Source organism: Leptonychotes weddellii, chromosome 4 (genome assembly GCF_054177405.1).
Source record: "Leptonychotes weddellii isolate Sample4059 chromosome 4, ASM5417740v2, whole genome shotgun sequence".
NCBI classification, from domain to species: Eukaryota; Metazoa; Chordata; class Mammalia; order Carnivora; family Phocidae; genus Leptonychotes; species Leptonychotes weddellii.
In genome coordinates this window covers 135,831,925-135,859,168 of record NC_138372.1, presented here as the reverse complement: position 1 = coordinate 135,859,168, position 27,244 = coordinate 135,831,925, and the positions used below count along the sequence as shown (strand labels likewise).

Sequence of the window (27,244 nt, the reverse complement as noted above, 5' to 3'; positions counted from 1 at the left end):
TTTTATAGAGAAGGTGGGCTGAACCGAACAGTGTCGACGCACGTCACGTGTGTTCCCAAGTCAACAGTCAAGAAGCTGCGCGCTCCTTCCGCAGCACTAAGCATCTCCACGGCTCAAGGCCCTGCGCTAGGGGCAGGGATTCGGCAGTCACCAAGGCGTCATGACAGATCAAGTGCTCGCCTTACCGGCCTAGATGACAGACAAGCAAGCCGGTGGTGGGGGACAAGAGGATAAATGCTAGCACCGGAGAAGCATGGAGGGCCAGGAGGGCCAACAGTAAGGTCACCATGACAGAACCCTGATGCAACTGGGACGACACTGCACCCTCCCAGCGTCCTCTGGCACTAGCCGCGGGAGGAGACGGGTTGCGGCCCTACACTGTGTGTGCTGTGGGTCCGGGAAGGCTGCCTGAAAGGATGGGGGTCACTTTGTGATCTGTGCCTGGGTCTTCATTTATAAAGGAGGCTGAGTGATGGCACGGAGGGGCTAATGCCATGGGAAGAAGAATCTATGCCTTACAGTAATAGGAAGAAGGGGCAGTCCACGCCGCACAGGGCCACACGGGAAGGCACCAGGTTCCGTCAGCACGCGGAAGCAGGTGCGAGGGCAAGCATCGGCCACAGCCTTGATCGTGTCCTCTGAGGGACAGGCAAGCTTGGGATTGGCTAGTTGGAATAATTCCAGCAGGTTTTGGGGCAGAGGAGCTGTCTCTGTGGTCTGGTCGGTGGCCCTGGGGCGATCTAGGGTCAGGGAAATGCCAGGAAATGCCTGGTGTGTGACAGTCAGGTAAAGAAGGCAGTTCAGAGAATGGGCCGTGGATGGGAGATGCCAATGACCGTGGCCGTTCATCTGGTTTTACAATTAATAGCTACCAATCAGACAAATACAGAATCTCAAACACTTTGCCCGCGAGGTGGACACGATGGCTGAAATAGCCTGGACCACGAGGTGCTCCAAGCTAGGATGGAGGTACAGAAAGGAAGGCACCTGGGTCCCCAGGGACTGCACAGCTTCCAAACCACCCCGGGCCATCCAGCTCCACGTCCATTCCACATGAGAGAGAAATTGAATTTCTACCCTGTAAAGCCACAATAATCGCATTTCTGTTTTGGGGAATCAAAATCATGCCAATGGATATAGGCACCTAACTCAAATAGGGTAAGTCAGACAAGAATGTCCTGGGGAGGCGACAGCAGGGCGAGACCTGGGCAGACAGATCACCGAAGTGAAGAAGAGCATTTGGTTAGAGGGAAGAAGGCCTGGGGATGAGAAGGGAGCCTCATGCACCGGCCGAAGAAAGCATGTGTGGCTGGAACCCACAGTGCAGCTTGCTGGGAGAGGGGGTGGGGGCAGGGATCTGGTAGGTGGGAAGAGGAAGAGTGTCCCTGAGTGATGGAGCCAGGGGACAGCAGGGGCTAAATCATAAGGACCTTGTATGCCCTCTGAAGTGGCTTAGCTTTAATGCACTAGGAGGCCCTCCAAGGATTTCTGGCAGGGGAGTGACACGACTGGATTCGTCTGCATTTCTGGCTGTTCTGTGGACAATGGATTAGAGAGAGAAACTAGGGGAAAGGCAAGGATACCAGGGAAGAGGCTGCTTGGGGTGACCAACTCCTCCCAGCTTGCCCAGGACTTTCTTAGGCTTCACATTGGCAGTTCTGCATTCTGGGACCTCCCCGTTACCCCCCAACCCCAGTCGCAGGCAGACAGGAACAGCTGGTCACACTAAGGCCTCTGCAGCATTCCAGGTGAGAGGGATAGTGGCAGGGACAAAGGACGCAAACAGGGCTCCAGGGTACTTCACGGGGAGACAAACACCACTTGTCGGCTAGGCATGGACAGTGCTCCCTCGGGCAGAAATCACACCAGGGAAACTTTTAGGGGGAGGCCAGAACTTCAGAGCCACTGAATTCCAGGAGAGGGATGAATCATGATGGTCAAGGTCTAAGAAATGTCTTTTCTCAAAAAAAAAAAAAAACATTTTGCTTTGGATGCAAACAATCCCATTGTCCATCTCCATGATTCTCCTTGCTACCATTATCTTTGTTTGATGATGGACGTCATTTGACCTACTCATGGCCAGGACACCGAGCATGGAATGAAGCACAGGAGAATTCTGACCTCTTGTTCTGTCAAATACCACAAGGATGTGCCATCTTTTAAATAAGACAGATGTGGATACATTTGCTTCCAAACACTTAGGAATTCTGTCTGGCTTCAGCTGCTGTTTGTCTTGTTCTTCTCTCTTATCTTACAACCCTTCCCTGGAGTTGTCTGGACTTCTTGAGGAAAACTGTATCAAGATGAACAGTTTTTAATTATTATTTTTATTGTAAGTTTTATACATTCTCTGGAATCTAAAAGAACAGTAACTGCAATCATTGACCTGAGAATCACAGCGCAGGAAAAAAAAAATGGCAGAAGGTCCCAGAATTCTAGGAGGTTCTGCTATGCAGCAAAATGTTTTACAGAGATAACAATGGTCTCCTGTCAAGTCACTAAGCATATTAGTCATAGTGCAGAAGAAATGTTTGAAACAAGATTGGACTAAGACTTCAAGATAAACTGTGTTGGAATTGTGTTGTTAGAAACGGAACAGATAATGGAAGGGATAGTTGACTTAATAGGAGATAAATGATATTTAGGAATTTTATTTCAATCATCACTCAGTTGGCCAAACAAACTCAAAAAATGTGTTTTGGAGGGAATTTAGTATGAAAAATGCTAATTGACTTTTAATAATCTCAGCAACAGCTACCCAAGAGATCTCTTCCAGGTGTTAGCATCTTGAAATCAGAGAATCATGCACACACAGATCACCCACCAAGTATTTGTCTAAAACCTACTACTGTGCTCCATTAGCAGGAATTTTTAAGCTTATTTTTATTTTTTTGTCAGAGAAGAGAGAAAGTGGAGGCTTGTATAGGGGATATTTATGGGCAGGTCCTGGAAGAGGCACATCACTTTCATCCATCTTCCATGCCCCAAACTCAGACGTAGGGCCTCATGTAGCTGAAGGAAACCTGGGAAATATGGTTTACCCATGTGTGCAGAGAGAAGAGAAGTGGGTTTGGGGACTTCCCATTCAATCTACATGCGGTAGAGTGCCTGGCAGGAGCTGAAGACTCAGTAACTGTTTGTTGAAGGTCCCAGAGATGAATGCTACAGTTAGAATTCCAGCTTTTTCTTGCTGGGCCATGCTGTCCAACCAAAATGCTATACTGGCATTGTTAACATCAGGGTGGAGGGGTTTCCCCATTTTTGCAGCGAGTTCATCTCCTAATCTCTGTATACTGGGGAGAAATCATCCCCTTTCTTTTACCCTGGTCCCTGGACCTAAAAGGAACATGAAATGTTCTCCACTACTCACCTACTGAACAATGTAGACCACTATTAGTTGCTTCAAGCTGGGTGTGTGATCATAACAGAGAAATATTTACTCAATTCTCAGTTTCTGAAAGATCTTATGATATCCTCTAACCTTAGCACTGTGTCGGGTCTTGAGAGATCACAATGAAGAATGTATTGATGTTAAATAATTTTTTTAAAGATTTTATTTGTTTATTTGACAGAGAGAGACACAGTGAGAGAGGGAACATAAGCAGGGGAAGTGGGAGAGGGAGAAGCAGGCTTCTCGTTGGGATCATGACCTGAGCTGAAGGCAGATGCTTAACAACTGAGCCATTCAGTGCCCCGATGTTAAATAATTTTTTAAGTGCGGAGTGGCAAGGAAATTGTTGCCCAAAAACAATCCCAAGAAAATTGTAAAATAAAATGAACTGGAAAATAATTTTAAAAACTGTCACACAACGGGCATTTTATTGGAATAATAAAGGCTTAATGAAAAATTAAATGAGTTAACTCTTAATGAACATTTTAAGTCAAAAGCGGCATATTTCTTTGCTTTAAATCCTTTAGCCAATAAAAAAAATTACCAGGTATTCAAAGGGGGCACTTATACAGTGATAAGCAAAATGCACTTTGAGGAATATTATAGATTCATTTAATCTACTTAAATGTTTGTCATATTTTCATTAAATCACAAAACATCCTCTTTTCCCTCTATAAGGAACATGTCGAGACTAATACACTCAGCATAAGTGGTGTCAAAGCAAATTTAGAGTTCTTCAAAAACTTGTTTTCATAATCATCCAAGCACTTAAAAATTTTGTCTAATACTGTTTTATTTACTTTCTAATTTTTTAAGTAATCTCTACACCCAATGTGGGACTCACACTCATGACCCCGAGATCAAGGGTCACGCGCTCTGCTGACCGAGCCAGCCAGGCCCTCTGTCGAATACTGTTAGACCATATTTCCTCCTCTCCTCATTACTGCAAAATTCACCTTTTTGTCTTTTTTAAAATACACTTTATTTTTTTAGGATAGTTTAAATCTACAGAACAATGACTACTACAATACAGAAGTCCCCATACACCCCACCCTCACTTTCCTCCATTAGCACCTTCCGTTAGCACTGTACATTTGTTGCAATTAATGAACCAGTATTGATTCATTCTTATTAACTAAGGTACAGACTTTATTCAGATGTCCTTAGTTTTCCTCTGATGACCTCTTTCTGTTCCAAGATCCCATCCAGGATACCACATTACATTTACTCATTACATCTTCTTGGGCTCCTCTTGGCTATGACAGTTTCTCATTTTCCTTGTGTTTGATGACCTTGACAGTTTTGAGTACTTCTCAGGTATTATGGAGAATGTCCCTCAAGAGGGATTTGTTAATATTTGTCTCATGATGGGACCAGGGTTGGAAGACCATAGAGATAAAGTGCCATTTTCCTCACACCATTGTTGCTGTTGAGCTTGATCACCTGGCCGAGGTCGTGTTTGTCAGGTTTCTCCAAGTTACTCTTTGCCCCACTTTCCATACTGTGATCTTTGGAAGAAAGCCACTGTATGCAGCCCACATTCATGGGGTGGGAAGTTATGCTCCATCTCCTTGCTGGCAAAGTATCTACATAAATTATTTGGGATTTTCCTGCACCAAGAGATTTATCTTTTGTTCCCTACTTATTTATTTATTCAATCATTTATTTATTTCAGTATGGACTCATGGGTATGAGCACAGTTCATTTTTCAAAATGCAAATTTCTCCCCATGGGGAAAACAAGAGAGACTGCCAAACATTTGCATAAGCAAAATGCCCTCAGCCTTTTCTCAAGCACATCCCCGGAATGCGTTAAATCCTCTCTGCAGCAAGGGACTTGGCACAGGTAAAGAGGGATTGTTCCCTGTAATCTAAAATGGTTGACTCACTAAATTAAAATACCCTTGTGAAAACTTCCCCAGTATTTGCTTAATCTAAATCCCCCATTTCAGGAAGGAAAGGAAATTTAAATGCACTCTTTATTTCTGAGTATTATTTAAACCACAGCAAAATACAAACAAATCAATGAAGAAGAAAAAAAAAAAAGAAAACCTTCCTCAGACTACTAAGACAAAACTAAAACACACCAACAACAGCAATGCCTGTGGATGATTTGGTCAGACAGACAGGGAAGAGAAGCAGTGAGATCATGGCCAGGAGCCTTCAGAATCCTGAGGTCCCAAGAACTCAGTTTCACTACGGGTCTCACCAAGTCCTAAGGTCAGCTCAAGGGAGCTTCCAGTGAAGCTCCTGCCTGTCAGGGTGACCCCCAGAGGCAGCACTTCAGAAAACCACTACAGATGATGGTCTTGGGGTACAGTCTCTAGGCATTTCCTGACGTGCTATGGTGTCCACGCTCCACCAGAAGAAGACCAGTCCTCTCCACGTAAGCACCCTGCTCCTGTTCCATGCCATCACCTCCAACACCTCAGGAATTTTCACCTCACACCTCCTATAGCTGCCACGTACTTCACACAGACCACAGACAGATAGCCAGCCTTCCCCCCTCAGTCTATTCCTGATCAGTTTTGGGAGGTCCTGCCTTGTGGGGACAAAGCTCTCTTCTGACGCAAATTGTCTGTGTGACCTTGGACAAATTGCTCTGTCGCTCTGGGCCTCAGGTTCTCAATTGTGAAATAAAGGCACTGATTCAAGTTGACTCCAAACGCTTCTCAGCTCTGAAATATAATGATCTTGTTAAATCCTTAAGACCTGGAGTAATACTGTTTCCCAATTCTTTGTGGGAATAACTGGACAAAACAATAATGTGGTCATTAAATAGTGTCTCATCTTTCCCTCAGTTCCTTCCTCTGACTGACTGGCATTTTTGATGATTGTGTGATTTTTATACCTGGATATAATACATTGTGCTTCATTTTTTTCCCTAAAAAGTATGCCTCTCAATTTTGCCTTCAAAATGATGTATTTTTGGGCGCCTGGGTGGCTCAGTTGGTTAAGCGACTGCCTTCGGCTCAGGTCATGATCCTGGAGTCCCGGGATCGAGTCCCACATCGGGCTCCCTGCTCGGCGGGGAGTCTGCTTCTCCCTCTGACCCTCCTCCCTCTCATGCTCTCTGTCTCTCTCTCATTGTCTCTCTCGCAAATAAATAAAATCTTAAAAACAAAACAAAACAAAACAAAATGATGTATTTTTTTCAAAGTGGGATTTTTATTTTGATGGTTTCTACCCTTTCTCAATGACTAATTTACTAAGGTGTAAGTGTGGACTTTTTAAAGGAGGGACATAAAATCAGGGAGGGGTATGCAGAAAGCTTGAACTTATTGTATCTGTAATACTTTATTTCTTTAGAAAAAAACAGGGAGCAAAGCTGGCAGAATTTGAGGATGTGATGATATCCGAGTGACAGTTATATCAAGTGTTCGTTCTATTACCATGAATATTTTTCACTTTACTCGTATCATTTTCTTAAGAATAAAACTTGACATCTCATATCCTTATTTTTCCTTTCGTTGGCCATTTAATTATCTGGTATTTGAACACGCAGAGCCGGACCTTAAAATAGGACAAGGAAGAAGTAGCACCTCGTCTAGGGCCTTTTTCTTCGTAGCTCACATTAGGTTCCAACTCCTCTGTGAAGCCTTTCTGTTGGCCTCAATCTCCTGTGAAAATTTTTCAGTCAACTTCTCTGGTGCCTTTTGTTATAGGGGCCCCTTTGGGGCACTTAATCCCCAACTTACTAACTCTGGGCTTGTCCAACAAGCCACATTTTCCTGTACGGCACACTGACATTCTGTATCCTCAGGAGGGGCGAGGTCACCCCCTTCTGTCAACCCCACGAGTCATTTCTTGCCCACACTCCCTGTCCAAAATGGGTCGACTGTGGCTCCAATCCACATCATCTTGCACTCTGGGACTGCAGATGACACAGTCTTACCTGTCACACTGCCTGTTTCCAGGTAGAGGAGCCTGGTAACCCACGTCTGATTCCTAAAACTTCCACCCACATGGCTCCGGACCATATTATTGGACACATGGAGTCACATGGGGACTCCCGAGTGCAGTGAGGCGGGGATGTCTAATCTTCCTGGTGGGAAGGGCATCGGGGAGAGGGAATCTGATTATTTGGTGAATAGGTAGTAACACAATCTCCCACACGCTCTTGGGAAACGTCTCCTCTGCTGGATGTGGACTTTCGTCTCTCAGCTGACAGACAACCATTCTGTGAGCTCACCTGCCGATACTGCCAATCTCAGCAGTGTTGCCCTCTTAAGGAACTATTTGTACAAGCATTTAAATATTTTACTGCATTTTAGCCCTTATTAATGTATAACCATGGGTGGAAAATGGAAAATTAAAGTGCTGATATGAGTCATAAGAAACATAGGTCTCAGAAACTGAAAACACTTGCGAGGAGGCTTTGAGTGTGTCAGAAGCTGTGAATACCCCAATCGGAGGTCTCCTGCACAATCTAAGCTAATGGACTCTCCTCACTAGTGAAGGAAACACATTAAGAAACTTGTAAAAAGCTAGAGCTTTTTCAAAGCTAGTGTTTAAAAGTTGGGGTAGAGGGGTACCTGGATGGCTCAGCGATTAAGCGTCTGCCTTCGGCTCAGGTCATGATCCAGGGGTCCTGGGATCGAGCCCCTCATTGGGCTCCCTGCTCAGCGGAGAGCTTGCTTCTCCCTCTCCCTCTGCTGCTCCCCCTGCTTGTGCTCTCTCTTTGTCTATCTCTCTCTCTCTCTGTCAAATAAATAAATAAAATCTTTATAAAAAATAAAAGTTGGGGGCGCCTGGGTGGCTCAGTTGGTTACGCGACTGCCTTCGGCTCAGGTCATGATCCTGGAGTCCCGGGATCGAGTCCCGCATCGGGCTCCCTGCTCGGCAGGGAGTCTGCTTCTCCCTCTGACCCTCCCCCCTCTCATGTGCTCTCTGTCTCTCTCATTCTCTCTGTCTCAAATAAATAAATAAAATCTTTAAAAAAAATAAAATAAAATAAAATAAATAAATAAAAGTTGGGGTATAAATAGAAAGATTTTTAACCCTCTAGGAACAGAAATTATTACATCAAATTTGGGACATTCTTGTTTCATATCTGTATTTTCAGGAACACATTATACAGGAGCTATCTGTATGGGGCTAACATTTTCACTTAGTGCTTTATACGTGAGCTTTGTTTTGTCGGATTCAAAATCCCTGAAGATAGGATCTAAGTGGCAGCATGAACAGAATGCACTCAAGTTCGGGCGCCTGGGTGGCTCAGACGGTTAAGCGTCTGCCTTCGGCTCAGGTCATGATCCCAGGGTCCTGGGATCGAGTCCCGCATTGGGCTCCCTGCTCCTTGGGAGCCTGCTTCTCCCTCTGCTTCTCTCTCTCTCTCTCTGTCTCTCATGAAGAAAGAAAGAAAGAAAAGAAAGAAAGAAAGAAAGAAAGAAAGAAAGAAAGAAAGAAAGAAAGAAAGAAAGAAAGAAAGAAAGAATGCACTCAAGTTCTGTGAGACCATCCTGGATCCAAATCCTAGCCCGGACCCTGCCTTGCAGGGAGACACTTAAAGTCCTTGAGCCTCAGTTTCTCATCTGAAAAATGGGCAGCTTAATACCTAGCTTCCAGGTTTGTTGTGAGCCTTACCTAATAAATGTAAAACACTAGCAGGTGCTCCATAATGTGAATTTTGTCTAAATCTACCATTTACTACCCTTTCTCTGTGCAAAGCATCTAACATGCTTTGCTCTGTAATAACCTCCCAACAACCATAAAAGTAGGACTAGCAGTCCCATTTTACAAAAGTCAGAGGGATTAAGTGATTCTCCCAAAGACACAATCATTGGCAGATTAGGTCTTGAACTCATGCCCATTTATTATGAAATGCTACAAACTGAGAAAGGGTAGATTAACCGGTCTTCCTGCTTCAGAACCTAAGTCATTGCAAGATTCTGCCTTTCTAGATCATCAAAGAAAATAAATTGTACTTGATAACATTTCAGGGTTAGATGTCCATTGCCTCAACAACTTGCCGGCTTGTTCTCAATCCATTCTCCTCCCTCCCCCTGCTCTTTTGTGTTGTGTGGTAAAATACACACAACACAAAAGTTAGCCTTTTACCCATTTTTGAGCTTACAACTCAGTGGCATTATGTACATTTACTGTGTTGTGTGACCATTACCCCTACCCATTTGCAGAACATTTTTATCACCCCACACAGAGATTCTGTACCTATGAAACAGTAACTCTCCATCCCCACACCCCCAACCACTGGTAACCTCTGTTCTACTTTCTGTCTTCCATGGATGTGCCTACTCTCAGTACCTCATATAAATGGAGTCCTACAGTATTTGTCCTTTATGACTGGTTTATTTCACATAGCATGTCTTCCAGGTTCATCCACATGATAGCATGTATCGGAATTTCATTTCTTTGTAGAATTTAAATAAAAATTGAAATAAAAAATTTCATTTCTTTAAAAAAGTTTTATTCTGGTAAAAAAGAAAAAGAACACATACCATGAAATCTACCATCTTAACCATGTTTAAGTGTACTGTTCAGTAGCGTTAAGTGTACTCACATTGCTGTGAAACAGATCTCCAGAACTTTTTCATCTTGCATATCTGAAACTCTATATCCACTAAACAACAACTTCACATTTCCTCCCGCCCCTCCGCCCTCCCCCCACTGTCCCCCAGGCACCTGGCAAACACCATTCTACTTTCTGTGAATTTGACTATGTTCGATACCTTATATAAATGGAATCAGACAGTACTTTCCTTTCTGTGACTAGCTTATTTCACTTAGCATCATGTCTTTAAGGTTTATCCATGTTGTAGCATGTGGCGTGATTTCCTTCCTTTTGAAGGCTGAGTAATATTCCATCGTAGGGGTACACCACACTTTGTTTATCCGTTCGTCCATTGACGGATACCTGGGTTGATACCAACTTTTGGCTGTTATGAGTAATGCTGCTGTGAGCATGGGTATAACCCCTACTGGTTTTGCATGACGGGAAAGTATGTCTTCCAGACCCCTTGTCTGGTTCCTGGGAGTTCAGCCAATGGGAAGCACTGGTAAAAGACTGGAGGGTGGGTGCAGCGGAGAGGCCAAGGCATCCTCCTCTTTTCTCTCTCCTTTGGGAGGTGTTCCCAACAGTGGTCACACACGTCTGACAGTGCTGACCTCTGGTGGTCATCCTTCCTGCCATGGTCTGGACTCTAGCCAAACAGAAGGGGGCAGCTTCCTTCTTCCCTTTGCCAATACCTGGGCTTGCCTCTTTGTCTCTCCTCTGACTTCTCACCTGGGTGCAATCCTGTTGTAAAATATAACTTTTCTTTCTTTCTTTTTTTTTAAAGATTTTATTTATTTATTTGACAGAGAGAGACACAGCGAGAGAGGAAACACAAGCAGGGGGAGTGGGAGAAGGAGAAGCAGGCCTCCTGCCGAGCAGGGAGCCTGATGTGGGGCTCCATCCCAGGACCCTGGGGTCATGACCTGAGCCGAAGGCAGACGCTTAACGTCTTGATGGTGGGGCACAATACAATGACACTTCAGGATAGGTGAAAGGCAGAATTCTTTGTTAATTACAGCTCCCAGTGAAAGAAGACAGCCAGGCAGGGCGTCATGGTGGGGGGGGGGGTCGCACCTGCGGACAGGGCAACAGCAAATTGGAACTATAAGAAATGGCTTATGGGGACGCCTGAGTGGCTCAGTCGGTTAAGTATCTGCCTTCGGCTCAGGTCATGATCCCAGGGTCCTGGGATCGAGTCCCGCATTGGGCGACTTGCTCAGTGGGGAGCCTGCTTCTCCCTGTACCTGCCGCTCCCCCTGCTTGTGCTCTCTCTCTGACAAATAAATAAATAAAATCTTAAAAAAAAAAGAGAGAGAGAGATAGCTTATGTATGGCAAACAGGCTGAGGTTAGCTAGGTTGTGAGGGATTCCCTGGGGATTGGGTATTTTGGAAAATTCCACAGACCCAAGGAAGAAAGGGCCACCCCTGTGTGTTAGGTAGCTCACTTGGGGAAGTGTGTCTTATAACCTAAGCGTGTTAGGGCCTGATAAGGGAAGTAGTTGGGGTGGGGGCTTAGCAAAAACTGTCTGCAAGGGGGAGTTGAGAGCTTTGAGCTCTGACTACAAAACTGGGACAAGGCAGCACTTGGAAACTACTTTATGGCAGCAACCAATTTCCTATATTACCTTCCCTCTGTGTGGAATTTCTAGAACGTTCCCTGTTTTCCTGCCTGGGCTCTAACTGATACAGATGTATTTGATTGCATAACCAGATCTTTACACACCGATAAAAAACTGAAGTAGCATATTAATATCACCCTGGATCAGACTACTGTTGCTTAATTGTTAGCCACACTATCTCCCACGAATGAATCCCTCCGCCCATCTTTGTCCCTCTCACTATTTTGTGAGTTTCTTAGCCGCAGGGATTCTGTCTTATGCATTCCTTCTCACAAACCCCGTCCAAAACCTGACCAAACCCCAAATGTGTGCTTTAATAAATATATGATTAATTACATGCATCTCTGAGAGCACATCAGTCATAATTTTTCACTTCCACCTTGGCTGTAATTCAGGCCTGGAGCCAGCTCCATGTTCTGACCTTCACAGTCCTGCTCATCCTCCCCTCCTCCCCCGCCCGCCTCGGCTGGGACAAGGTCCAGATTCTTCGATGAATCATCTGACATACTACTTATTTTCTTCCACACATTCCTATAAAATTGACATTTATCACAGCTTCTATGAAATAGTTCTTTGTTATCTGACAGCTTTTCCCTTTCTTGTTGTTGGTTTTGTTTTTAACCTCTAAGAGAGACATGGGACCTATCTCCAGGGCCAGCTTCATGGGCGTGTGACCCTGGCAGCAGCAGCACAGGGTCTAAGCACCTGCTTAGAACAGCCCACATGTGGTTTAATGTCGCCATCTTGGAATGCTTAATACTTTGAAATGAGAACCCTACCCCCATTCTCACTGTTGCACAGGACCCCACAAATAATATAGCCAGTCCTGCCTATCTCATTTGTATGTGCCTTAAGCTTGTGACATTAATTGACCATGGAGGCATATGGATTTAATACGGGCTCAATACTTCGATTAGAAGCTCCCCATTTCCTTAGGAGATTTGCTCCAAACCTCTCTGTGCAACATGGCATGAAAAGCTTTTCATCTTCTGTTACCTCCCCTGCCTATACTGACACCCCTAAAACCTCCTTAGCCCCATCTTCTCTACCCTGCCCCCCTTCCCTTCAAATGTTAACTCCCAGCTATCATACTACCTGCTGTTTCTAAACTTGTGAGCTTGCCAGATGCTGGGCCCTTGCATGTCCCGCTCCCATCCTGTCTGAGGGGGTCCTCCGTCTCTCTCCCTAGCCAAGTCCAACTTACCCCACACAAAGGAACCTAGATGTCACTTCCCTGGTCTTCCCCAAACTGAGATGTGGGGCTCTCATAGCACCTTGTGCTAAACATATGGTAGCATTTATCTTGCTATTATGTGACTTTCTGTTTATTTCTCTATTTCCCTCTTGAAGTTGTGAGATCCCTATAGATAGAAACTATCTCATGTTCTCTGAGCTGACAGCCAGGCTCACTCAGCTCCAAGGAGGCACCCGGAAAGTTTTCATTCACCAAATTCATGACCACACGAATGAACAGATCCCTGGTTTATTTGGAGAGTGTGTGAGGAGACCTATAAGGTTTTCTTTTGTACCATCAAGGACTGAGAAGTACTTCCATCATTGAAGAAGACATTCAACAGCACCCTCTGCCATAGACAGTGGGGCTTTTCCAACACATCCACGGAAGGCATTGCCTCCCTTTTTCCTTTCCAGGATAGCTAGACAGTAGTAGCTCTTTAATTTTCTCAGCCTCTGAAGGGGGGTCCTGAGGTATCTCACGGGACAGACCCTTACCCAGGTCATAGAGGTAGCTCCAGTGAGACCTTCCCTACCTCGCAAGAGTGTCTGGTCCGATGCAAACCCCAGAGCAAGTGTTTCTTCCTTTCCCTCTGTCTATGTTCCTGGTCTATGTTCTATTCACCCTTTCAAGGCCCAACTGAAATGCTAACTTCCCATAGTTATAATGTAATTGGCCCCTCCCTGCTTTCCCTTTGTATTTTGTTTTTACCTATAGGGATACTCAGCACACATTCTGACTAGCGCCATTGTGACTGGCTCACTGGATGACACTGTCAGCTTTGGGAGCGGGGGCAGAATATTCTCATCTTTGCAACATGTATGTCTTTATTTCCTATACCCGGGCACCACTCAAGCTGACCCTGGGTATGTTGGATCACTAACAGATATATTGAAATACAATTAGTCCTAGAAAAGAAGAGATTTGGAAAAGAAATGAGAGTGGCTTTATCTGATGGAAAGAAAAATTTCCTTCAGTTCATTGGAAAATCCGTGCACTTAGAAGAAGGGGGCCAGGGGAGGATTCAGGGCGAGAAAAATGGGGAGTACAAGAAGGCAAGGGAAGGGACCTGGGTGACAAAGAGGTTGCAAGGCCTGAAGTCCTAATGGTAAAAAGGCTTTAAAATGTGGTAAGGACGGAGGCAGGCCCTGTTCGAGGACCAGAGGGTCCTTGACTTTGCCAAAGATGGAAATCAGCTGTGAGCCAGAAGGAAGTGAGAGCAGTTCACTGAATAGTGTAAGTGATACAGTACAGCACACGGAGTGTCTGGGAGACTCAGAAAAGGAGAGGTGAGCCTCCTGGTCGCTTGGGGTTAGGGGTTTATATTGGAAAGGGGTCCAGGGTACGTGTTCCTTTAGGAATCCAGGGTTGAGTCCCATCAAAGGCAAGTGTCAGGTAAATGATAGATGTTATTCTACAAATTACTGAAGGTGGGGTATTGATGCCAGTGTCCATGGAGGTTTGTTTGAGGCGAATGTCCTGGAACATGTTTGGGATCCAGTTCTTTTTAGACGTTATCAGGTGTTTGGGGGCCTAGGATGAAACGCAGAGAATGATGAACATAGCTTTTCTGGTTTACTCAGATGCAAGGTGAACTATGGAGCATGAGTAAATGGGGCTTTTCTAAAATGGAGTCCCTACCGTGTCCCCATCTCCTCCCTAATGAAGGCACCATGGAGAGAGAGAAGAATGGGAGAGGAGGGGTGAGCGACTTGCAGGGCAACCTGACCAAGGGTATGGAGGCTATTGTCTTTGCTCTTTGCTCTGTGGCCCCAGAAGCTGAGGGGCTCAGGGATGAGAACAAGGTGATCTGTCTAAAGACCTGTCCCACTGCGATCAGTGCTCCAGTAAATATGCCGCTGTTTGAGAATGAGTAGAGTCACCCAAGTCACCCGGCTGTGAGTAACTTCCTGGGGAAGCCTCTGGGGTTTTTGTTTTTCTGGATTTGTTTTTGCCAATCCTCCCCAATCCTCTTGCATCCAAATAAATACAACTCTAGAGATACTGACATTAAGTTTTATTTCATAAACTTTGCTTGCAGATGTACCTTTTCTCTCCTTATCTCCTTTCTCCAGCCAGATTTTCTCTACTCTCCATCTCTCTTCTTATCTAGAGCCATTTGGCAAATGTCTGTAAATTCAAATCCTGAATAGTAAGCTCTGTGAAATATAAAATTCCCTTTAATCAAATGAATCATGTGCCTAATGAATCTGAAATCCTGGTGGGGAGGGCAAAGCTGGAGGTCGTTAGAGGCACATGTCTGCAGTTTGAATTTGGAAAGTAGCACTCCCCACCCTGATTCTCTGTGTCCATCCCTGCTCAGAGCATTCATGCTTGTCCCATGGCCGTTTAAAAGTAGCTATGGGTATAACCGAACATTAAATGGAGACGCCAGAGAGAAAATTATCTCAGGTTTGAGAGAAAACAGAAATTTGTAGTCTCAGAAAACAAAACAAAACAAAACAAAAGCTGATCTTCCTTCTTCCTTCTTTCTGATTATCTCCCACAATGATGTTACTTACTAGTTCCAGTTAAGGGCCCACATCTGAGGGTCTCTGGGGAAGACGCTCCAGTCCCTTCGGATCCGGGTTTAAGGGAGGCACTAAGAACGCGCCAGCTTTACAACCTCGTCAAACTAACTAGTCCCACACTTAAACCACCGCATCTAACATTTTCCTTCTCTCCTATATAACCTGTCCTTAAGAAATTTAAATCCGACCAGTTTTTCTGTTGCTCCAAGTCCGAAATGAAACTTTGACGTGCGCTAATAATCTAACTCAGCTGAGATGCTTAGCTTAAGCGGTGATTAGCGGCTAACCCAGGACAAGGGCGCTTTGAGACCAAACAATAAACGGGAGGAAATAACCCCTGATTGGAGTCCTATCTTTCAGTACCCCTTACGCTCTGCGTTGTGTCCTTCAGAGACCTTGAGGCAGTAACTGGCTTGATGATTGTTTCTTTAGAGCTGCCGTCATGATTAAAAATGCTACCCGAAGCACAGCGCGGATGTCCTTGACACACATCCTATTTTCTGGGAAAAAGGTTACTACCACAGTAATTGAGCTGGGAAGCGGAGACAAATTGCTCTGGCTCCAGCAGCGGTTCGAAGGACTGCAGTTTTCCCTTTTCCAGTTTGCAAGATAACAGTGACAGCATTTGCATCTACAGATTATCGGCAAAATAGAAGTGGAAGGAGAGAAACCACAACCAACGAGACCATGAAAGAATCTCAAACCCGTGACAGAGTTACACAGATGACCACAGGAGAGAGGGGAGGCCCGGAACTCCACCGCGGGCCTGCTCCCGGACCGGCCGGGTCGGCGGGGTGGGGTGGGGGGGGGTTGCGGAGGGAGGGGGGCGTGCAGGATGATTGATTTATCTATCCCGGCCGGCGGCGCCCGCAGCTGGCTGGAGCCCGCGGTGACATCACTGGCCCCGGCGCGGGTCACGTGGTCCGCCCCCGCGTTGCCTCCCCCCCACCCCCCGCGCTCCTCCTCCTCCCGCCGCCTTCGGAGCGCAGGGTCCGGCCGCTGCAGCCGCTCGGAGCTCTCGGCTGAGGCGCGGAGCGCGGGCCCCTGGCGAGCGGGCGAACGGGCGAGAGGAACCGGGAGCGGGAGCGGCGGGGGAGCCGGCAGCAGCCGCGCAAGGAGCCCCGAGCTACGCGGCCGACGGTCCTGCAAACTTGGGCGCGCGCTCGCGCCACGGCACCCGCTGGCCGAGCGATGAAGATGGTCGCGCCCTGGACGCGGTTCTACTCCAACAGCTGCTGCCTCTGCTGCCATGTCCGCACCGGCACCATCCTGCTCGGCGTCTGGTACCTGGTGAGCGCGGCGACGCGCGGGGGGCGCACCTGCCGGCGAGGAGGCGCCAGCGCCGCGAGCCCCCGCCTCCATTCCCCTCCGGGACCCCGGCCCGCGCGCCCGCTGCGCCCTGCACCGCCCCCCCACCCCAAGTGCGGCCTCGGTGTTGGGCGACGCCGGCTATAATCCGCCTAAAGTTGTATTATTAGAAACTTAATTCTCTGCGCGAGCCTGTCCGCGATCCCCGGCTCGGCCAACCTGTGGCGGGGGTCCGGCCCGGGCCCGGAGTCGGGGGTGGTGTAGGCTGCGGCCGTCGCCGCGTCCTCCGCTTCCGGTAGAAGTGCACCTGGTGGCCCGGGAGCCCCCATCGGATCTGCGGACCACGTGTTTTCCATTCCTTTCTTTCTTCTCCCCACCCGTTGGGCTTTGTGTTTTGACGGGCCGCGACAGGGTCGTGGGGGTGACGGAGAGCATTCTGCCCCCTTCCCCCCCACCCCCACCCCCGCCCCCGCGGTCGGGCTTGCAGCCCCGGCATGCCCATTCTCCCTGCCCGCATCTGGTCTCGCCTTTGCTGTCGGGTCTCCTGCGCGCCTTCGCGTCCGGAGGAGAAACGGTTGGGGGCTTCTTGGCACGCTCCGTGCCTGAGTCCCTCCACAGGTCTGGTGTAAAGCCGTTACTCTAGAAAGGGATTTGCTTGTGATTTACTGCGTTTCAGTCCGCCCGGGGAAGCCATTTTTACACCCACTTACTTTCCTGCTCATTGACAGGTGACCCCTGTACCTTTCTTAGACACCTCCAGCACATCTGCTTTTTTTTTCTTTTTTTAGGTTGGAGCTTTTAAGGACTTGTTTGTATGGGGAGCAGTGATTATCGGGGGCAGTGAGGAAACCTGATGGAGTCTTTCTGGCCCCGTGCCTGCTCCGGGTTGATTGTTGGCACCCCTGGACTGCATGCACCAACACTGAGTCGGATTCCATTGCATTTCGGGTTTTGTGACATCATGATGGAGAGTTAGACCCGAGCCACTGTGCAGTGAATACCACTGCGTCCTGAGGAAATAGTGGTACTAAAATGGCATATTGAACTGTTTAGTGAGAATAAATTCTTCTTAATCATCAGAGTTTTTTTGTTGGTTCAGATTCACTTTTTCGATATAATAAGGACATCATGTCGAATTGTGTCGTTGTGCCATTTTAAGCAAAACATTTTCCCCCAGGCCTGTGGTGTTCTTTGCGCTATTTATAGTTTCAAGTTTCCTTTAGTCCTTGCCTATCACCGGCCACACAATAGACATTTTTTGGCCTTAAGAGCTTTCAAACAGATCTTTGGTATGTGTGGATTCTTTTTGTGCAGTCTGAATGCAGATAGAACATCAGCATCTTGGCTCAACACAGACTTTGCTAAAAGCCAAGAAATGCTTTGCAGAAATTTTGAATACAGCGAAAGGATAGTAGGTGGCCTCAAAATAGGCCTTTTATTGATGGTCAAGACAGACTATTGTATATAAATGTCTTGTGTCCTCCTTGAAAATGTTCAAAACTGCAGACTTGCAAGTACACCAGCAAATGTAATTTGTAAAATCTAGGGCACTGCATTAGGCAAATGTACTTACACGATCTACAGGAAAGATAAATCTACTTGAGCCCTGTTGCTGGCTGTAATCCAACCAGACAGCATTGGTGTGATAAAAGGAGAGTACTCTGCAGGCTTTGTCTACTGTTTGAACATGCTTTTTGTGGAAAGTAGTTATTGCTGTGCGTGTTGTAGCATTTGGAAACAGCATGGCCTTTTGAAAGATAATTAGAAAGCTTTCTAGCAGATGTAAGGATGCTACCTTAGGTAAACCTAATAAATGGGATGCCTGGCTCTAGTACTGACACTCTTCATAAGAAGTCTTTGCATTTCATAAAGCAATGTACACTTGTGAGTTTCACTCATACCTTTACATATAATTTGATTGCCCAAAACTTCGTTTCACATGAACATTTTTTTTTTTTCACTTTTTTTTTCACATGAACATTTTTGAGATGAGGGAGCAGGGTCACTGAAGAGCAAGGCACCTCTCCCTCTCCCCCCACCAGCCGTCCAGATGGCATAGGGTCAGTTATCTGACAGGGGGAGAGTTTTCATGAAAAAAGGATAGGGCTGTGGGGAGATATTAAAATAAAACTCTTCTTTAAATTAATAAATAATTGCCTGTTATACCAGAAAGGTAAAGGGGATCTTTTTTATGCATTTTCTAATTGCTGTTTCCTACCCCACTACCATTTACTAAGGCCCTGTGTGCCAGGTGCTTTGCATACGCGTAATTTTTACATATTCCTGGTGAGGTCGATTTTCTAATCCCTGTTTTATAGATGAGAAAATAGAGGCCCAGAGAGCTTAAGTGATTTGCATACAGTCCCACGGTTGGTTTGTGGTCCGTGTGATGTTTTAGTCGGCCCGTTTCCACTTGTTTTTACCTTTTAAAAGTTGTGGGTGTGTTTTGTTTTTGCCTTAGAATAACAAAGGTTTCCTTCGGTCTAGTAATAAAGCATATTGATTTTAGGTATTTATATTAGAGATCATTTTTTGTTTATTTTTTCCTTTTAATGAGGCATAATTTACATATGGTGAAATCCACAGAAGCCTGTAGTACATTGAGTTGACAAATGCATGCACTTGTGTAACCCACACACCTAGAAAACATATCCAAAACCCCAGAAAGTTCCCTTGTGTCTCTTCCCGGTTAATCCCTGCCACCCCTTCACCCCCACCCTGAAGGAGAGTTTTACCTATTCCTATAAATGGGATTATACTGTATGTATTCTTTCGTGTCTGGTTTCTTTCACTTAGCATTAACGTCTTTTAAATTCATTCATGTTAATTGGAGTACATCCATAGCTTGATGCTTTATATTGCTGAGTATTATTGTATGAATAAATCACAATTTATCCATTTGCCAGATGATGGACATTTGGGTTGTTTCCAGTTTGGGGCTATTATGGTTAAAGCTTGCTCTGAACATTCTTGCACAAGACTTTTTTTTTTTAATAAAGATTTTATTTATTTATTTGAGGGAGAACGAGCAGTGGGGAGGGGCAGAGGGAGAGAGAGAGAGAGAGAGAAGCAGACTACCTGCTGAACAGGAAGTCCCATGCAGGGTCCATTGATCCCAGGACCCAGAGATCACGACCTGAGCCGAAGGTAGCTTAACCGACTGATCCACCCACGCACCCCTCTTGCACAAGACTTTTTGTGGACGTATGTTTTTATTTCTCTAGAGTACATACCTAGCAGTGGAATTGCTGGTTATTGGGTAGAAGTACGTTTAACTTTATAAGAAACTGCCAAGCAATTTTCCAAAGTGGGTCTGCCATTTTATACTCCAGCCAGCAATGTATGAGGTTCCAGTTGTACCACATCCTTGTCAACATTTGGTGTCGTCAGTCATTTTAATTTTAGTCATTTTGGTGGGTATATAGTTGTAGCTCATGGTAGCTTTAGTTTATGTTTCCCTTATGACTAGTGATGTGGAACAGTTTATCTTTGCTTATTGGCCAGTCATATATCTTCCTTTGTGAAGTGCTATTTATTGCCTATTTTAAAATTGGTTTTTATCTTTTTTTTTCCTTAATGATTTGTAAGATCTCTTTATATACTTTGGATCCTGGTCGTTTGTTAAAGATCCATTTTGTGAATGTTTTCTCCCAGCGCATGGCTGTCTACCCATTTTCTTAATGATATATTTTGATGAAAAGAAGTTTGTTGTTGTTTTGAGACAGATTGAGAGAGAGAGCACACACGTGCACAAGAGCTGGGAAGGTGGGTGGGGGGTGGCAGCGGGAGAGGGAGAACGCAGGCTCTCCGCTAAGCAGGGAGCCCAACTCGGGGCTCAATCCCAGGACCCTAAGATCATGACCTGAGCCGAAGGCAGTCACTTAACCAACCGAGCCACCCAGGTGCCCCGATGATCAGTTTTTAATTTTAAGTTCAATTTGTCAGTTTTTTCTTTTCTGGTTAGTACTTTCTGTATTCTAAGAAATCTTTGCCCACCCCCAGATTGTGAAGATACTCTCATATATTCTTCTAAAGCTTTATGGCTTTAGCTTTTATATTTACATCTGTGATCTACCTCCAGTTAACTTTTGTGTTACAGTATGAGGTAGAGGTTTGTATTTGTTTATTTTAAAAGGCAGTTTAATCGCTTACCCTAAAAAGAAGTTGAATTATTACCTAACCTTTAATAACTATAAATATTTTCAGAGAGACAAGATGATTATCCATCTTCACAGGGAATGAAGACTGACTTGTCCTGGTTTCCAGAGGGATCATAATATAAAAAGTATTTGACGTGGGCTGATTGTTAGGTAGTCTTCTGGGATTTCCACTCTTTCTTCATCAAAACTTCCTATTCTAAACCTGAATCCATTAACTTCCTCCCCAAGTTCACCCATACTCTAGTCTCTCTCTCACCATCTGTCTAGACTCCTCGGCTGCACGCCTGTTTCTCCTGCCACTGTAATCTCTTCCTTGATTCTGTGTCCATGTCCTATTGATTTTTGTTCTACCTCCTGATTACCTCCTTATTCTGTCCTTTTTTCTTCTTCTTGCTATCATTTGCCTCATTTAGGCTCCCATTAGCACTCACTTGGCTATTATAATCGTCTTTCTGTTTCTAGCCTTGCCATTAAACAACATTTTTTTTTAAGTCTATTATAGATGCAGTTCCCAGAAGTACTTTTCTCAGACACAAATATGAACTTGTTAGCCTACTCCTAAAAACTTTGGCTCTTTATCCTAGTTAAGTCTGTGTATTTCATGACCTGCATGTTGTAAGCCAACGTCAATTGGCTTAAACAGTTAGCACCATGGTTTCTGACATGTCTTTTCCCCTCCCACTCCTTCCTTTTCTGGTTACCCTCTTTTGCAGGTCATTGCAAAAATCCCACAGTTCATTCTGATTTGACAAACCTAAGGATCTGTCCACCCCTGAACTAAACAGGCCAGGGATATGTGACGAGACTATCAGATGAATTTAGGTCTGGGTCATTCTCCTGCCCTTGAACTACTGCTTAGAGAGAGATGTGAGCTGGGGATGGGATTAACTTTGCTCTGAGAGCAGAGGGATGAGTCATTTCCCAGAGAATCCGAGACTGTTACTGGGAGAAGGAGGACAATTACAATGCTTGCTCCTCCTTAGGCCAAAGCCCCCATTTCTTACGAGTATGTTTTACCACCAGGACCTGAATTTCTCTTAACATACTCAAGCAAAACTTTTTCCTTTGTAATTTCTTTCATTGTTTTACCACGTGACTTTCTTAGAGTGTTTTAAAAGGGGGTACTGGTCGTTGAAAGCATCTGAACTTGACACCTGGGACGAGTACGCCTTTGTGTATGTAATCGTTTTCATCATCATCCAGGTGTGTTTTAGGCACTTAGTCATTGAGCAAATATGTACTGAATGCCTCTTTGTATTTGTACCCTATTCATAAGGTAGTTGGCCATATATCAGATTATAAAGGATAAAAGAGGTCAGAGTAGCTGGTTTCATTAGCTTTACGACCTGACCTTTCAAATAACCAACTGGTTCACTTTGTAAGTCCCAGTGTGCTTGTGTACCCAAGCCTGGTGGATTCTCTTTGTATCCTGAGAAATTCTGGTGTGATAAATATTGATTTTTTTTTTTTTTTTTTGTCTGGGTGATAATACTGGATAGTAAAACCGACAGCTTGTATTTGTAGAACGATTGATAGTTTTTAGTGGGCTTTCCCATTTATTCTTATTTAGACCTTAAAGCAACCCTGGGGTCAGGTGCTGTAGGTGGTCATATGCTCATTTAAGAGTGATAGTTTCTTTTTAGCTGTCAGAGTCTATGACTTAACCCCTAAGTCCAGGGCAAGATATGAGCTAATACATAGTCTTATAATCCTTACTGCCTAGTGTTTTCCCTACTATACTAGATTGTAAAAGACCAAAATACTAGATTATAGATTTTGGATTTTATTCTGTAGGCAGTGGGGAGGCATTGAAGAATTATGAGCAAGGGTGATAGGATGAAAGCAGTTTTTCTCCCCCAGTGTAAGACTCTGTGTTTTGTTTTTTGTTGGTCAGTAATGGACCATATTTTTTTTTCCTTTTTACCTTTTGGCCCCCTTTACCCATTTCTCTGACCTGCCATGTCCTGCCTCTGGTAATCACCATTTGTTCTCTGAGCTTGTTTTTTTAGATTCTACATGTAAGAGAGATCAGATGGTGTTGTCTTTCTCAGTCTGACTTATTTCACTTAGGATGATGTCCTTAAGGTCCATCCAAGTTGTCGCAAATGGCAAGATTTCATTCTTTTCTTATGGCTGAGTAATACTGCATTGTGTATATATATATGTCACAATTTGTTTATCCATTCATCTGTTGATGGACACTTAGGTTGTATCCGTCTCTCGGCTGTTGTAAATAATGCTGCAATGAACAAGGGGGTGCAGATATCTTTCCAAGTTAGTGTTTATGTTTTCTTAAGATAAATACCCTGAAGTGGAATTGCTGGGTCATATGGTAGTTCTATTTTTAATTTTTTGAGGAACCTCCATGCTGTTTTCCAGAGTGGCTGCACCAGTTTGCATTCCCACCACCAGTGCACAAGGGCTCCCTTTTCCCCACATGCTCATCAACGCTTGTTATTTTGTTTCTTTTTGATAATAGCCATTCTAACAGATGTGAGGTGATATCTCATTGTGGTTTTGATTTGCATTTCCCTGATGATGAGCGATGTTGAGCATCTTTTCATGTACCTGTTGGCCATCTGTATATCTTCTTTGGAAAAATGTCTATTCAGATCTTCTGCCCATTTTTAAATTAGATTGTTTTTTTGCTGTTGACTTATAAGGGTTCTTTATATATGTTGGAAAGTAGTGGCTGATCAGATAAATATATGATTTACAAATATTTTCTCCCAGTCGGTAGGTTGTCTTTTCATGTTGTTATTGGTTTTCTTTGCTGTACAGAAGCTTTTTTGTATGATGTAGTCCCACTTATTTTTGTTTTTGTTGCTTTTGCTTTTGGTGTCAGATTAAAAGATCATCACTAAGACCTATGTCAAGGAGTTTACCACCTGTATTTTCTTCTAGGAATTTTATGGTTTCAGGCCTTATATTCAAGTCTTTAATCCATCTTGAGTTAGTTTTTTTAAAAAATTTATTTATTTGAGAGAGAAAGAGAAAGAGAGCATGCGCGTGCACGTGACTGAAGGGGGTGGAGGGCAGAGGGAGAGGGTGAGGGAGAATCCCAAGATCTTGACCTGAGCTGAAATCAAGAGTTGGACGCTTAACCACTGAGCCATCCAGGTGCCCCCATTTTGAGTTAATTTTTGTGTGTGATATAAGATAGTGGTCGAACGCCATTTCTGAACACCATTCATTGAAGAAACTGTTCCTTTCTTACTGTATATTCTTGGCTTCTTTGTTGTAAATTAATTAACCAAATATGCATAGGTTTCTATTATGTTCCATGATCTGTGTGTCTGTTTTTATGGCAAACCATACTGTTTTGATTACTATAGCTTTATAATAGTTTGAAATCAGGGAGTTTGATGCCTTCAGCTTTGGTCTTCTTTCTTAAGTTTGCTTTGACTATTCAAGGTTTTTTGTGATTCCATTACAAATCTTAGGATTATTTGTTCTGTTTCTTTGAAAGATACCATTGGAATTTTGATAGGGATTACATTGAATCTAGCTTGCTTTGGGTAGTATGGACATCTTAACAATATTGATTTTTCCAACCCATGAGCACGGAATATCTTTCCATTTATTTATGTCTTTTTCGATTTCTTTCATTAATATCTTAATAGTTTTCAATATACATGTCTTTTACCTCCTTGATTAAATTTATTCCTAGGTATTTTATTCTCTTTGACGCAATTGTAAATAGGATTGTTTTTTATTTCTATTTCTGATAGCTCATTATTGGTGAATAAAAATGCAACTTTTTTTGAGTATTGATTTTATATCCTCCAACTTTAATGAATTCATTTATTCTAAGTTTTTTGATGGAGTCGTTAGGGTTTTCTATATATAATATGTCATCTGCAAATAGTGACAGTTTTACTTTTTTCTTTCCATTTGGTTGCCTTTTATTTCTTTTTCTTGCCTAATTGTTGTGCCTAAGACTTCCAATGCTATGTTAAATAAAAGTGGTGAGAGTGGGATATCCTTGTTTTGTTCCTGATCTTAGAGGAAATGCTGTTAGCTTTTCACTGTTGAGTATGTTAGCTGTGGGCTTGTCATATGTGGCCTTTTTTATGTTGAGGTATGTTCCCTCTATAACCACTCTGTTGAGAGTTTTTATCATAAATGGATGTTGAATTTTGTCAGTTACTTTTTCTGCATGTATTGAAATGATCATATGATTTTTAACCTTCATTTTGTTAATGTGATATAGTTCATTGATTTGTGGATGTTGAACCACCCTTGCATCCCTGGAAAAAAAATCCCCCTTGATTATGGTTTATGATTCTTTTATTTGATTGAATTTGGTTTGCTAATATTTTCTTTTTTTGCTAATATTTTCTTTGGTTTGATAATATTTTCTTTTTTTTTTTTTAAGATTTTATTTATTTGACAGAGCGAGACACAGCAAGAGAGGGAACACAAGCAGGGGGGAGTGGGAGAGGGAGAAGCAGGCTTCCCATGGAGCAGGGAGCCCAATGTGGGGCTTGATCCCAGGACTCTGGGATCATGACCCAAGCTTAATGACTGAGCCACCCAGGCGCCCCGGTTTGCTGATATTTTCTTGAGGATTTTTACATCTATGTTCATCAGGAATAGTGGTCTGTAATTTGCTTTTCTTGTAGCATCCTTGTCTGGTTTTGGTATCAGGGCAGTGCTGGCCTCATAAAATGAGTTTGGAGGAGTTCCTGCCTCTTCTATTTTTTGGAAGAGTTTAAGGAGGATTGGTATTAGTTCTTTGAATGTTGGTTAGAATTCATCAGTGAAACCATCTGGTCTTGGCCTTTTTGTTCGTTGGGAGGCTTTTGATTATGGATTCAATCTCCTTACTAGCAATTGGCCTGTTCAGATTTTGTTTCATCATGATTCAGTCATGGTAGGTTGTAGGCTTCTAGGAATTTATCCATTTTTTGTAGGTTGTCCAGCTTGTGGGCATATAATTGTTCATAGCAGTCTCATGATCCTTTGTATTTCTGTGGCATCAGTTGTAACATTTCCTCTTTCATTTCTGATTCTATTTATTTGAGTCTTTTTTCCCCTGGTGAGTCTAGCTAAAGTCTTGTCAATTTTGTTCATCTTTTCAAAGAACCAGCTCCTAGTTTCCTTGGTTTTCTTTATTGTCTTTTTAGTCTTTATATCATTTACTCCTGCCCCAATCTTTGTTATTTTCTTCCTTCTACTAACTTTGGGCTTCATTTTTTCTAGTTCCTTGAGGCATAAAGTTAGATTGTTTATTTGAGACTTTTCTTCTTTCTTTTTTTTTTTTTTTTAATTTATTTGAGAGAGAGAGAGAGAGAGCATGAGCTGGGGGGAGCAGCAGAGAGGGAGAAGTAGGCTCCCCGCTGAGCAGGGAGCCCAATGTGGGACTCGATCCCAGGACTCTGAGATCATGACCTGAGCCAAAGGCAGACGCTTAACCGACTGAGCCACCCAGGCGTCCCTTCTTCTTTCTTGACGTAGGCATTTATCACTACGAACTTTCCTCTTAGAAGTGATTTTGCTACATCCCACAAATTTTGGTATGTAATATAGTTCCATTTTTATTCATTTCAAGATTTTAAAAATTTTTCTGTTGATTTCTTCTTTGACTCCTTGGTTGGTCAGTAGCATGTTGTTTAATCTCCACATATTTATAAATTTTCCAGGTTTTTCATGTAATTAATTTCTAGTTTCATCTGTGGTCAGAAAAGATTCTTGATATGATTTCAGTCCTTTTACATTTGTTAAGATTTACTTTGTGTCCTAACGTATAATCTATCCTGGAAAATGTTCCATGGGCATTTGAGAAGAATGTGTATTTTGTTGCTTTTGGATGGAGTGTTCTGTGTATATCTGTTAGTCCATCTGGTCTAACATGTTGTTTAAGGCCAGTGTTTCCTGCTGATTTTCTATCTGGATGATCTATCCATTGATGTAAGTGGGATATTAAAATTCCCTACCCTTATTGGTGTCTATTTTTCTCTTCAGCTCTGTTAATATTTGCTTTATATATTAGATACTCCTATGTTGTGCCATAAATATTTACAAATGTTATATTTTCTTGTTGGATTTACCCCTTTATTATTATGTAATTCCCTTCTTTGTCTCTTTTTACAGTCTTTTCTTTAAGGTCTGTTTTATCTGATGTAAGTATAGCTACTCCAGCTTTCTTTTGGCTTTCATTTGTATGGAATATCTTGCCATCCTTTTACTTTCAGTCTGTGTGTGTCTTTACATCTAAAGTGAGTTTCTTGTAGGCAGCATATAGATGGGGCTCATTTTTTAATTCATTCAGCCACTTGGTCTTTTTTTTTTTTTTTTTAAAGATTTTATTTATTTATTTGAGAGAGAGAGAATGAGAGAGAGCAAGCACATGAGAGGGGGGAGGGTCAGAGGGAGAAGCAGACTCCCTGCCGAGCAGGGAGCCCGATGCGGGACTTGATCCAGGGACTCCAGGATCATGACCTGAGCCGAAGGCAGTCGCTTAACCAACTGAGCCACCCAGGCG

General features: G+C 43.7%; 1 protein-coding gene and 1 long non-coding RNA gene across 2 annotated transcripts in view; one reads left to right on the top strand and one right to left on the bottom strand.

The window, feature by feature from the left end:
* Positions 1-27,244, bottom strand: part of LAPTM4B (lysosomal protein transmembrane 4 beta) — a 459,101-nt gene that overhangs the window by 43,231 nt on the left and 388,626 nt on the right. The window lies entirely within an intron of this gene.
* On the top strand, positions 16,492-19,588 carry LOC145720944 (uncharacterized). The gene is made up of 2 exons (XR_014144303.1): positions 16,492-16,579; positions 17,386-19,588. It is a non-coding gene; the product is annotated as an uncharacterized LOC145720944 (long non-coding RNA).